Source organism: Cervus canadensis, chromosome 11 (assembly GCF_019320065.1).
Source record: "Cervus canadensis isolate Bull #8, Minnesota chromosome 11, ASM1932006v1, whole genome shotgun sequence".
Classification (NCBI taxonomy): domain Eukaryota; kingdom Metazoa; phylum Chordata; class Mammalia; order Artiodactyla; family Cervidae; genus Cervus; species Cervus canadensis.
Genome location: NC_057396.1, coordinates 22050438 through 22065177, shown reverse-complemented (window position 1 = coordinate 22065177; position 14740 = coordinate 22050438).

Here is a 14740-nt window from a genome sequence, read left to right as displayed (position 1 = left end):
GCAGGGAGATGGTCTGCACACACCACTCTTGTACTGCAGGCAAAGGACCCCGTTTCCTCCCAATATAACACACATGCATGAGCAGAAAAAAGGGTACACATCCAGCCCAGAACAGGGAAAGATTCTCCCAAGTGAGCCTATGACGGCTCCTCATCTCCATTGAAAGAAATGTTGTCGGCCCAAGCCACGCTCTTTTTTCAACATTTTGTATTGGAGTATAGCCAATTAACCATGTCATGATAGTTTCCGGTGAATGGTGAAGGGACTCAGCCATACATATACGTGTATCCATTCTCCCCAAACTCCCCTGCCATCCCGCTGCCACATAACATTAAGCAGGGTTCCCTGTGTTATATGGTAGGACCGTGTTGGTTATCCATTTTAAATATAGTGGTATGGGAATTCCCTGGTGTTCCAGTGGTTAGGACTCAGAGCTTTCACTGCCAGAGCCTGGATTCAATTCCCTAGTTGGGGGACTGAGATCTAAAAAACCAAGAGACGAATATAGCAGTGTATACATGTCCATCCCAAACTCCCTAACCATCCCTCCCACCCACCCTTCCTCACTGGTAACCAGGAGTTTGCTCTTTAAGCCAAGGCATGCTCTTATGCAGCCATGCGAGGGTATAGTAAATTACACATGACTGCCTTTCCCATCATCCCCCCCACAGCATATGTTGGCTTGTTGGGCAGGATACATGTGAAAAATATATATATACCTATTGTTTTTATAAGTCTAAACAACAGAAAGTGAAGGTCAATGTACGTTTCCTCGCTGGTGAGGACAGACACAGGGATACTTGAGGGCAGTGGTTTATCCAAAGCTGGAAGAGATGCTTTCTACTGGAAGAATCTAATAAGTAAACCAGTGGAAGACAGATGAAAATCAAGGCAATAACTTGCCCTAGTAAAAACATACAATTAAGTATCAAGAATGCTTTTACAACGATTTCTTTTTACATATTAATGTATCAGTCCTTTTTTCAAATTTGTCCTCATTTAGGTTGTTACATAATATACAATAATTTTTAAAAAGTAAATTTTCTAACAATAATACTCATCAGGAAAGAAAAGAGAAAGAAATCTGTGTACCACAATATAAATATATGTAATTCTGACTAGCTTAAAATAATAATCATGAATCCTCTCTCATTAGTTTTAAAACACATCTGTAATCTCCAGGACTTTATCATCAGTGTCAAATTTCTGGGGGACTCTCACAGACAGAAAAGAACACAGATGAGTGGAAAGACATAGCCTGTCAATGGTATGTGAGTCCACAATTCTAGCTCCTGTGGTCTCCAGTGCATCCTTAAATTCAGAAATTGTGCCTTGATTCTGTGAACTACCTCAATATCCTTTCAGTATATTCCATTTGGGACTTCAGTTAGTTTGCATTGGGTTTCTTTTCTTTCAAACAACAAAAATTCCTGAATGATAGCACATCTTTATGGATAAGACTTTTAATTCCGGGATGGCAGTTAAGACATCCTAATTCCAGTTTTCCTTCCAGTTATAGATCATTACAAGTCACCCAACCTCTCTGACAAAGTCTATTGGCTGAGGAGAAGTCCACTTTGTTTCTTAGGGTTCTATAATCCTATCATCTGGGAAGCCTTACCTATGTATTCAGTTAAGAAATTCTGACATTCTAGGATGGACTGTTTGGAGGCCTGTTTGCATAAGGACCTAATGTAGGCACTTAAGCCTATTGGGAGAAATTATCAAAAGGACTTTGAGATAGATAGTTAGGCCTTAGGGCACCTGGATTAAGACTTTAAACCCAAAGGGAGATCACTGGGTTTGTTTTGGTGTTCTAGATTCCTTGCATTCCCATATAAGTTTTAGAGTGACCTTGTGAATGCCTATTGTTTATAAAACAGACTGCTGGAATGGTCTTTGTGGTTGCATTGGCTCTATAAACCAACATGTGAAGAACTGACTTGGTAACACTGTTGTGTTTCTGCTCCATGAACATGCTATATCTCTTCATTTAGCTCTTCTTTAATTTCTCAGTCATGTTTTATAGTTTTCAACATAGATATTTCACATGCCTTTTATTACATTTATCCCTGAGTATTTTATTTTCTGACACTATTGTAAATGAATTTAAAATTTTCTCAATTATTTGCTGCTAGTGCAGAAATACAATTGATTTTAGGTGTTAACCTTGTTATCTTGAGACCTTGCTTAAATAATGTTTTAGGTCTGAAAGTGAAAGTCACTCAGTCCTGTCCGACTCTTTGTGACCTGATGGACTATATAGTCCTTGGAATTCTCCAGGCTAGAATACTGGAGCGGGTAGCTTTCCCTTCTCCAGGGGATATTCCCAACCCAGGGATTGAACCCAGGTCTTCTGCATTGCAGGTAGATTCTAGACCAACTGAGCTATCAGGGAAGCCCATTTTAGGTCTAGTAGTTTTTAAGTTTTGAATCCTTAGAACTTCCTACATAAGCAATCATGTTGTCTGCAAATAGCAGATGTTTCACTTCTTTTCCAATATTTGTGTCTCTTCTTTCGTCTTGACTTTTGGCACTGGTGAGAACCTCTATTACGTTGAATGGAAGTGGTGAGAGCAGCCATCCTTGCCTTTCTTAGTCTTGGTGGGAATGTATTCAGAGTTCAGTTAATTTGAGCTGTAGGTTTTTCACAGATGCCTTCCATCAGACTGATGAAGTTTCTATTCCCAATTTTCTAGCAATTTTTATTACAAATGGATACTAAGAGACTTCCCTGGTAGTCCAGTGGTTAAGAATCTTCCTTCCATTGCAGGGGACATGGGTTTGATCCCTTGTCAGAGAGCTAAGATCCCACATGCCTAAGAGCAACCAAAACAAGATGCAGCCAGAGGAGCCCTTGCACCTGGGCCAAGAGCCCACATGCCACAACAAAGACCCAGGGCTGCCAAAATGAAAGTGAATAAAAGGATGCTGATTTTTGCTAATTGCTTTTTCTCCATCTACTGAGACAATCTTAATCCATCTTCTTTATTCTGGTACCGTATTAACAGTTTACATTGGATTACACTGAGGATTTAAAATGTTAAACTTCAGTACTCTTCGACTGAACCCCCCCTTTCTCTTTATATATTATCCTTTATGTTTATTACCAGATCTGATTTGCTAATGTTTTTGAGGATTTTTGCATTTATCCATGAGGAATTTTAGTCTTTAGTTTTCTTTTCTTGTAATAAGGGCTACCTTTTTGTGAATAAATAATACAGACGTGCCTCGGCCTGTGGGGAGGTATGTTGAGGTTGGTGTGCTTTTTGCTGATTCTCAAATTATACCACTGTACAGTTAATCAATCACTCTACTCTGAGATGCATTTTATTTATTTAAACATTGCTATAAAAACATAGTTGGTGTAATGTCTTAGGTGATTTCAATGACTCACCCAATTTACTGAACAGAAGATTTGATAAATCACGCATAAACCTGTCACTAAACTGGCAAAAGAAAAGATTCATCCAGATAGATGGATAGTTAGCTAGCTAGATTAATAGGTAAACATCCTCCCCCATTTCATTATCACTTTCTTATATTTAGACTTCTAAATGTTAAAATGAGGAAATTCACTTGTTGGGATGGGGAGAGAAAGTTTTGGGGTCATCTCAGTAACCCATATTTAGAGAAGTATCTAAAACACTGGCACATTCTGGCTGGCAGGTCCTTGTTAGTGACAAATCTTGAGTTTCTTTGATTTTTTTTTTTTTTGACAGTTTTCAGTTTAGTTTTCATTTGAGGACCTCCTTTGAAAGGCCACTATTCTACATCACTGTGTTAACTAGGGGGGAAATATGCTTACATCTAGCTAAGAACTAGCAGAAGGATAAAAACAAACAAATTGATGGAAAAGAGACAAGATAAATGTCTCATGTTGTTTCCAGAGGTGAAGACAGTGGGCAGAATATGGCACTAATGTGTTAAAAAACACACATATTTTGACAAAACTGACATGAAATCTTTGAAGAGGTCTGCCTTCTAAGACAAAAAGCAACCTTGTCCTTACTTAGGAGGAACAATTTTGAAATCAGCGATATGGACAAAGATATATGTACAAGGCTATGTTTTGAGAATACAATTATATTAGCAAATTTTCTAGCTGCAGCAGAATTGTTAAATAATTATTGAGCCATATGATAGAGAACAATGCAATCACTGAAAGTCATATTCATGACGTATATGCAATGTCATAAGAAGTACCCGTGACAAAAGGTGACCGAATAATCCAGATACACATACATTCAACTGTGGAGGCTCGATGAAAAATAATTGAAAAAATTTGAACTGAACAACCCTCAGATACTACATATATGGGTAGAATAAATAGTAGAAAGGAATTACCAAATTGGTAATGGAGGTTGTCTTCAGGTAATAAGAATTTACATGATTTGTTTTTCTACTTAGAAAATTTTCTGTACTTTAAATTTTTTTAAACCAGATTATTTTTCTAACAAGAAAAAATAATTTAAAATAGACTTTTTAAGACTTGTTTTGAGACATTTGTCACATATCAAACATGCTGCATGCTGTGTGTGTTCATGCTCAGTCATGTCTGACTCTTTGTGGCCCCATGGACTGTATCCCACCTGGCTCATCTGTACTTGGGATTTCCCAGGCAAGAATACTGGAGTGGGTTGTCATTTCCTCTCTAGGGGATCTTCCCAACCCAGGGATAGAACCTGAGTCTCTTAGGTCTCCTGCACTGGCAGGCGGATTCTTTACCATTAACACCACCTAGGAAGCCCATCAAACATGCTACAAGAGAATATTTTTGACTCAGCTTTAGAGATACACTTATGAAACAGCCAGGATTTAAGATCAAGGGACAGCTGTGTTTCAGTACGGACAACGTTCTTGGACTCAGTATTTCAGTGATAGTTCCCACAAACTAAGTTTGGTCTTTGAAGGAAGATTCAAACAGCTACATCCTAATGGCTTGACTGCTCTCATCCTGGCATGCAGGGCTGCCAACTTCCCCACTTCCTGCACTCTGGACACTACAAACTCATTTCCTCAGTAGCTCTGCACTGTCGGTAGCTTTGTAAGCAGGAAGTTGTGTGGGGAACCTGTGACCCTGATAAATACCAGGTACTGTTCTACACACAGGCCAGGCATACTCTAGACAATCAGCTCGTTCTGAAGCCAGGAGATACACACGCTTGATCCTGCTATCTAGACAGCATCTGTAAACAATATCTATACAGTGGTGGGAAAAACACTGGCAACACGGCCAAGGAAGACTGCACTTGAGTATCTGCATGACACTGGGCAAGTCCCTAAATCCCCAGGACCTCACTCAGCTCAGCTATGAGCCAATAAATTGAATGATCTTTTCCATACCTCTGCGACAGAACTGTGACTTTCAAAAAGTATATGTGTGATATTGACAGAAAGAGTCTAAATTTTATATGGAAAGGCAAAACACCCAGAATAGTCAACACAACACTAAAGCAGAACACAGTCAGATGATTGACACTATCTGATTTCAAGACTTCTATAGAACTAAATAATTAAGAAAGTATGACCCTGGAGAAAGAATAGACAAGTGGGTCGATGGAACAGAATAGATTGACTGGAGATAGACCTACACAAATAAAGGCAACTGATTTTTGACAAAGGAGCAAACTAAATACCATGGAGAATGGCCATCTTTTCAACAAATGGCCCTGGGACAAAATGAGTACTGGCATGCAACAAAAAAAGGAATCCTGACACAGACCTCACAGCCCACACCAAAATTAACTCTAAATGAATCATAGACCTAACTGTACATTTAAAAGTTATAAAACTACTAGAAAAAAGACATAGGAGACAACCTCAGTGATCTTGAGTTTGTCGACAATTTTTTAGCTACAACAACAGAAGCAGGATCCATGAAAGAAAAAAAAATGTGTTGGGCTTCATTAAAATGAAAACTTCTGCTCTGTGAAAGATACTACTATGAAAATGAAAGGATAAGCCTCAGAGAAGGAAATAATATTTGCAAAATGCATAGCCAATAAAAGATTGTCATCCAGATTATACAAATAACTCTTAAAACCAACAATAAGAAAACAAACCACTCAGTTAAAAATGTGCAAAAGGTCTGAACAGGCACGACACCAAAAAAATGTATAAATGGCAAACAGCACGTGAAAAGATGCTCAACATCATATGCTATTAGGAAATTGCAAGTTAAAAAGAACACTGAGATATCCTAATCACCCATTAAAATGGCAGAAATCCAAAGACTGACAGCAAACGCCGAGAGGATGTGAGCTACCGGAATCTGTATTCATTGCTTGTGGGGGTACAAAATGGCACAGCCACTTTGAAAGACAGTTTGGTGCTTTTTTTTTTTTAACAAAACTAAACATGCTCTTACTATATTATCCCAGAGTTATGCTCCTTGGTATTCACCCAAAGGAGCTGAAAACATAGGTCCACACAAAACCCTGCACACAGATGTTTATAGCAGCTTTATTCATAATTGCCAAAACTTGGAAGCACCCAAGATGTCTTCCAAAGGTGTATAGATAAACAAATTTGTACATCAATAGACAATAGAATACGAGACAGAAAAATATCATTTAAAATTTTTTTCACTTCATTTTTCAAAATTTATTTTTAATTGGAAGATAATTGCTTTACAAGGTTGTATTGGCTTCTGCTATACAACAACGTGAGTGAGCCACAAATACACATATATCCCTTCCCTCCGGAGCCTCCCTCCCACTCACCCCTCTAGGCTGTCACAGAGCACCAAGCCAAGTTCCCGGTGTTATTATTAAATTAATATTAGCCAATAAGATATTACTAGATATAGACCATAGAATATTATTCAGTGATGAAAAGAAATGAGCTATCAAGCCACAAAAAGACATGGAGAGACACAGGTGCATATTACTAAGTGAAAGAAGGCATCTGAAAAGGCTACATACTTTGCAATTCTAACTACGTGATATTCTGGTAAAGGCAGAAGTATGGAGACAGTACAAAGATCAGTGGTCACCAGTGATTAGGAGGGAGGGGTGAACAGGCAGAACACAGAAGAATGTTAAGCCACTGAAACGATTCTGTCTGATACTGTAACGGTGAATACATGCCGTACATTTGTCAAAGTCCATAGACCGTACAAAACAAAAAGTAAACCTTGTTGTAAACTTTGCACTTTAATAGCAATGTATCTGGAGAAGGCAATGGCAACCCACTCCAGTACTCTCGCCCGGACAAGCCCAGGGACGGGGGAGCCCGTGGGCTGCCATCTATGGTGTCGCACAGAGTTGGACAGGACTGAAGCGACTTAGCAGCAGCAGCAATGTATCAATATTGGCTTGTAACAAATACATCCTAATAATGCAAGGTATTGTAATAAGGAAAACTATGTGGGATGGGGGATGTAAGAAGCTCTATAGGAACTCTCTGCAGTTCTGGTTCTATCTTTTGTAACTGAAAAACAAAACTCTTCTAGAAATAAAGTACTGATTTTTAAAAAGTGTATGCAAAAGCCATTAGAAATGGCTTCACTTAGAAAGTAAAGCACTATCTGAGGCTATTTTGGCTGCAAGTAACAGAAGACCTAATTAAAAGTAGCTTAAACCAGTGGTCATTTTGTATGTCTTTTGATTATTCATGCCTAACAGTAAAAAATGTTGGAGAATACATTAAACTTATACAATGATATGTATCTATTTATAAAGTCTATACATTATCCATACCAAAATATTCTACACATTTTATAAACATATACAAAGGTAGAATTGCTAACAATGTAAATAAAAATATAATAAATATTTAAAAAATAATTATATTTTATTACTAGTATTTTTAGCAGGCACAGTGATTTATTATTTTTGAAACTTGAAAATATGATTTGGAAATTTGTGAAAAACTCAATGTGGATGTCTCATTTTAAGTTGTTTGTTTTTACATTAGGTTCTGGTGGCTCTCTGTATAGACAACGATCCCTAACAAATGTTCATAACTGGCTGTGCTTTCTAAAGCATGAAAAACTATTCCAGTCCCACATCCAAACTATGAAACTGAGCAATATATTACTGCCGTTCCTGATGAAAACTATTGGTCTTCTAAACCAACTGGAATTTTAGTTTCAATTTTTAGCAAATGGATTCAAAACCTATTGAGATGTTCCATTAAAGAATTTTAGGATGGGTAACTATGTTCTTACTGGTGATAACACCCTAACATAACTTTTTAAAGGTTTAAAAAAACTTTTCATTATTCTTTCTTTATTTATCGGCTGCACTGGGTCTTCATTGCGGCTCGGGTTTTTCTCCGCTTGTGGCAAGCAGGGGCGACTCCCTAGTGGTGGTTCGCAGGCTTCTCAGAGCGGCGACTTCTCTTGCGGCAGAGCACGGGCTTGAGGGTGCCTGGGCTTCCGAAGTTGCACCTTGCGGACTCCAGAGCTCGGGCTCGGTAGCTGTAGAACATGAGCTCAGTAGTTCTGCAGCATGTGGGATCTTCCTGGATCAGGAATCGAACCAGTTTCCCTTGCATTGAAAGGCAGATTCTCAACCACTGGACCACCAGAGAAGCCTCACACTGAATGATTTTTATTAACAGAATACATAATAATTTAAACACTTCCAAACACTAATTTTAGAGAATACTTTCCCAAGGTTTGGTACAAGTGCTATTATTTAGAATAATACAATCCTTGAATCCACTTAACAGGGCATGTGTAAATTATAGTATGTCACAGTATTTTGGAAGCAAACAAGCAAACAAAGAAAACGTGGAAGAAATCACCGCTCTATGTTGTGTAACTCCCACTCCTGTCTCCAGGGTCAGTCTGGAGACACAGCGTCTGCCACATGATGGATTGAATAAAGTGACTAATTTCAAGCTATCTATTTTAAATAAGTTTTTTTGTTTTCATGTGTGTGCTAAAATAGAAATAGATGTTCTGTTATTTTCTTCCTTCCATTTTGGAGATGACTAACGCAAATTATAAGGGATTTATTATCTCCAGTAAATTCAGAGAAATTCCAAGATAGTTGGTTCAGTGGTTAAAGGACACCGCAAAGACCCAAGTTCTTTTCATTTTAATGCTCTGCTGTCCTCTATATGGTTTTATTTTTTGTCCTTAGTCTGTCCTCTCATGTCTGCAACATATAAACTGCAAGCATCCCATCCTCATCTCATAATATTCAAAGGCAGGGGGAAAAACGGGTTTCTCCTCATCCACCTCCTTTGAGAAACCCTTCCCAGAAGCCCCTATGCAGATTTCTCCTTATCTCTCATTGGCCAGATTACATCAAATATTCATGCCTAAACCAATCTCCCTTAAGGAAGTTGAGATCATGGACTAATTAGGGTTCATCTTCTGAGTTCAGCGGGAACCACCCAAAGTAAATAATTCTGCTAGCAAAAAGATACTTTTGAGTAAGGAACCAACAATGACCATCACAATGATGTAGATAGGATATTTTCACAAAAAGAATGCACGTGTTTACAAAAGGGAATAGTGCTAAGATATTGAAGGAAAACTCTTGCTCAATCTTGCGTGAAATCATGAAATCTTTCTTTCTTTTTTCTCATGAAATACATCTACCATGTGAAATGGATGGTTATTTCAAGAATAAGCATTTTCAAGGAAGACTTTCCAAACACTGTCAAATTACATTGAAAACTCATAATATTGCCTTGAAATTAAGTATTATGCTTCCCACATGTCACCAAACAAAACCCTACTAGTGAATTCTGCCTTATTTTTTTGCTGTTGATAATCTCTTGCTGCCAAAGGAAAAAAAAATGTTTAAATAGAAAATGCTCATATCAGTTACAAAAGGAAACTTTCTTTTCCAAAATTGTGGTCCATGTCGAGGTCACCTCAAACTGGGGATAGTCATCCTCAAAAAGTGATCTCTGGCATCATTTTGAGATGTCCTGACAAAAATCTCAGATCCAATGAAAGCCAACAGTATGTTTCCTGAGGAAAATGAAACACTAAATAAAAACTCCTCAAGTACAGGAATCTTTAGTTTTCCATAATCATATCAGCAGTGCCTACAGTAGTGTCTGATACATAAAGCAGCTCAACAAATACTTGCTACATGAATGGATGCATGAATATAAACAGAACAAAATTGTTTACAATATAAGCGGCATTAATCCAGTCAATTAATATTTCATCAGTATCGGAATAATGAAGTTAGCTTTTATAAGAAAGGCAATTGAAGAGTAAGGTGTCACTGTCCATCTGGTACATTCCAAAGGACAGTGACCGTGTCTGGTGGGCACAAATATTCCTGTCACTCTTCTTTCTGCAGAGTGGGAATGGCCTCAGTAGGCCTTCATGATCTGAATGAAATCCCTTAAGATCATCCAAGCCATAAACTCTGATTATTTGCCCATGGAGTAGTCTTTTGACTATGGATATGGGTGTCCAGGTACTCAGTACTATGAGTGAGGAAATTAGTCACTTTCAGGTATGTGTTCTCAGTCGTGTCTGACTCTTTTCAACCCCATGGACTCTAGCCCACCAGGCTCCTCTGTCTAAGGAATTTTCCAGGCAAGAGTACTGGAATGGGATACCATTTCCAGCTCCATGGAATCTTCTCGACCCAAGGATCAAACCCATGTCTGTTGCATTGCAGGCAGATTCTTTATCACTGCGCCGCCTGGGAAGCTCCAGAAAAGTATAGTCACCACTGTAAGTCAACGTCAGTTTTCTGTGATATATAAGAAAGATGGTGTGAATGCCTAAATCTCTAATTTTCAGGAGAGGGCCAGAAAAGTCCTGCTTGAGGTGCCAATTAAGAAAGGGACTATCATGCTCAGGGTCCTGGACTTGCTGGGCTCTCAGAATCCTCTTGTTCTCAGAACTATTCCATGCAGATGGGACTTCTCTGGTTGTCCAGTGGCTAAAGCTCTATATTCCCAATGCAGGGTGCCCGGGTTTGATCCCTGGTCATGACTGAAGTGACTTAGCAGCAGCAGCAGGGGACTAGATCCCACATGCTGCAACTAAAAGATCCTGCATGCTTCAACTGAAACCCAATGCAGCCAAATAAATTTACATATATATAAATATATATTTTTTTAAATGTCATTTAAAAAATTAAAAGACACTGAAATTTAAAAATGCTTGCTCTTTGGAAGAAAAGCCATGACCAACCTAGACACCATATTAAAAAGCAGAGACATTACTTTGCCAATAAAGGTCTATCTAGTGAAAGCTATGGTTTTTCCAATGGTCATGTATGGAAGTGAGGGTTGAACCATAAAGAAAGCTGAGCATCAAAGAATTGGTGCTTTTGAACTGTGGTGTTGGAGAAGACTCTTGAGAGTCCCTTGGACTGCAAGGAGATCAAACCAGTCAATCCTAAAGGAAATCATTCCTGAATATTCATTGGAAGTACTGATGCTGAAGCTGAAACTCCAATACTTTGGCCACCTGATATGAAGAACTGACTCATTAGAAAAGACCCTGATGCTGGGCAAGCTTGAAGGCAGGAGGAGAAGGAGATGACAGAGGATGAACTGGCTGGTTGGCATCACCAACTCCATGTACATGGATTTGAGCAAGCTTCAGGAGTTGGTGATGGACAGGAAAGCCTGGCGTACTGCAGTCCATGGGGTCGCAAAGAATCAGACATGACTGAGTGACTGAACTGAAATATACATATACTGCACAGGTGAGCTTTTCAGGACAGCTGCCAAAGGCAGCAGCCCCCAGTCGGTGGCTCTGGTTACCTGGCCCCATCCCTGAGTGAGCCTCTGGGTCACATACAAACTCAGCTCTCAGATGTGGGGCCCTCAGACCAACTGAAGTCCTGAAGTCCTAAGCAGCCAATTGATAGGATGTTGCTATATCTCAAACATGAAACAACCCATTTCTTCACTTTCCCCCCAAAATAGGTCATAGGTTCTGGCTACAAATAATAAGATTTGTAGCTGGAAGAGAAGGATAGGAAATTGTTCTAAACTCCCTTAAAATGGTTTGGGAGTGAAGATTATCCAGAAGGCCTCCATAATGATATGAGGAGCAGAATCAGAGAGTGCAGTGGGCACTCACTTCCGCTAATTGTCTAGTTACGGTGGCACCTGCCCACCAAAGTGACTTTCTCCACTGTGCCCTGTTTATCAGGTACAGGGACTCCAGAACACCCAGATCCTCACTGCCTCCATGTAGGTGTGGCTCTGGGGTGGATATATGTAATAAATATCCGCAGCCTCCCAGAACTCTCCTGGGAAGACACCCAAGGCTTCTTCCTGTGTGGGTTGCAACCCAAGGGACCCTATGAATGTAATATCCCGACTCTGGAGGTTTAGAATGGGAAAGTCTGGAATGGAGTCTGAACCATTGTCCTTGAGGGAATCAGAATAGCAGCAAGTTGGGAAAAAGTGATGATAAGCTTGGCTCATTGCTGTGAAAAGCACTGAGGGATGTTTGCAACTTAACTTCATTGGTTGCCCAAGGCATGGAATATGGATGTGCTTATCCCACTTATAGATTCCAGTCTGGTTAAACATTCTCAAACACCCTCTGCCTGGCAAGGTTTGAACATCGCCAGGCTCAACTAGCCAGTGCTTGAGATGCACTGTGAGGTGTTCTGAGGCAGTTGCTGATCCCCAGGATCACTCTTTGGGTAAAGCCCTCTCCAGTGCACCATGTGATGGAGCTGGTGCTGACTCTGGCAGGAATATAGTTCTATTCCCCTGCATCCATCTTGGACTGTAGAGACCAGCTGAGGTATGAAGAGTGGCATCTGCTTAGGCCAAACATTGCAGGAATGGTTGACTAATCAGGGTGAGACTTCACAGATGGGGATAACTGGCAATTAAATAGATCAGAAAAAGGATGGTCCTAGAGAATGTCTCCAATAGTGTTGGCAGTTGGATACTTACACTTACTGACCAGCTCCTCCAGAGCCTGGTCAACTCCAGATAAATTGATTATATGTATTTTGTGAATATTTAGAACTAGGAGCATACCTGGATTACTTCCTATATTTTGTGAATATCTAGAACCAGAACCATACCTGGATTACTTCCTGTGACACCATCAACATCCTGCCCTTTGAAAATCCTCCTGTATACTTAGTGGCATTCTTGGTTAGCAACATTGATATTTCCTATTTTCTTCCTGAAAAATTCTGAAATTTCCTTTGATATCTTAGAACAATATTTTAAGGATGTTATCTCTGCCAATCTTATATTTATTATTAAGTGGTGCTTGAAAATTGACCTTGAGAGAAAGAAGAAAATCAGCAGGGAAACCACGAGGCATAGACCCATGAGAGCAGGAAATAATCAGGAAGCACAGCTGAGAAATTCTCCAAGAGCAAAGATAAAAATACACATAATATCTTAAAGCTAATAACCCAAGAGGGTAGCTGCAAGAACAGCTTCATGCAAACTTTAAAACGTATCAAGAAGTAATAGGGGTGTTGCGTGAAGGATGGTTACAAGCAAAATTGCAAATTGAAGGCTTGGGCATATAATTGGCTATACTAATAAGAAGAGGAAGTAGAGGGGACATTGTAGTTAGACATTTTGATAACTTGAAGAAATGATACTCTATGGGCTTCAAGAGCATTGCCTAGCAAAGGCAGTTGATTTCTACTATCAATTAATTAAAAGTTAGAAGTGAGTGTAACTGTCGCTGCACTGCGCTTGCACCCAAGTAAAAATGCCTTAGGATTGAATTAGAATAGTGAATAAGCATCACCTGGAGGGCTTATTAAAACATAGATTACTCCCCGAGTTTCTATTCCATAGGTGTGGAACGGGGCCTGAAAATTCACATTTCTAACAAGTTCCTAGGTGATATGATGCTGCTGGTCTTAGGACCACTCATTGAGAATGACTGATTTAGAAGAACGGCAAAAAGGCTGTAACAATTCTGCTCATGATGTACACCCTCACATGCCACAAAAGTGAGGAATTTTTCATTCTATGTACGTAACATCAGAATTAAAAATCATGTTATAAGAAATGAAATAGAATGCTTTTTCTAAAGTATAAGTTATTTTTTTATGAAAGGAGATTGTTTCTTTTTATGATCTAAATCATGGAAGAAATTCAAAGGAAAAAATATTGATGAATAGAATTACGTATATAAAAATGTAAAACTGATGTAAGGGAATGCTTCAAATTTAAAGCAAAAAGAGAGGTAACGGAATAGGAAAAATGTTTGCTATAAAAGTTTCCCATAAATATGGCTGCATATTTAAAGTTTAAAATATATTGAGTCATTCAAACAAGGTTCCCAGTGGAGACGAAGTCTGGGACACACATAGGCAGTAGGTACATCAGGAATGCCAACATAAACCAACATCGAAACACTAAACCTCAAAAGTAATTAAGGAAATCCAAATGAAAACAATTATAAGGGACCGTTTAACACATATTAGATAACAGTATAAGGATAAATGATAACATTTAGTACCTGGGAGACTAGTGGGAAATGGTTGCTGGCAGAAGTGTAAATTGGTTGTTGTTTTTTTTTTTCAATAAGAGCCATAAAAACGAAGATAGCAGAAAATGGATCCCCTATAAGTAATTCATTAGAGCAAGCCTATAATTATAAAAATATTCATGGCAGAATTATTTATAATTGCTAACAAGTGAAATTACCAAAATACTCAATAGTAGGGGAATAGAAGAATAAAGTTATATTAACCCATTATTCAATCATTAGAAGTGAAATGCACAGAGTCTGCAGACTGAGGGAAGTATATGCTGCACTGAAATGTAACAGGATTTTCCTGGTGGCCCAGCAGTTAAG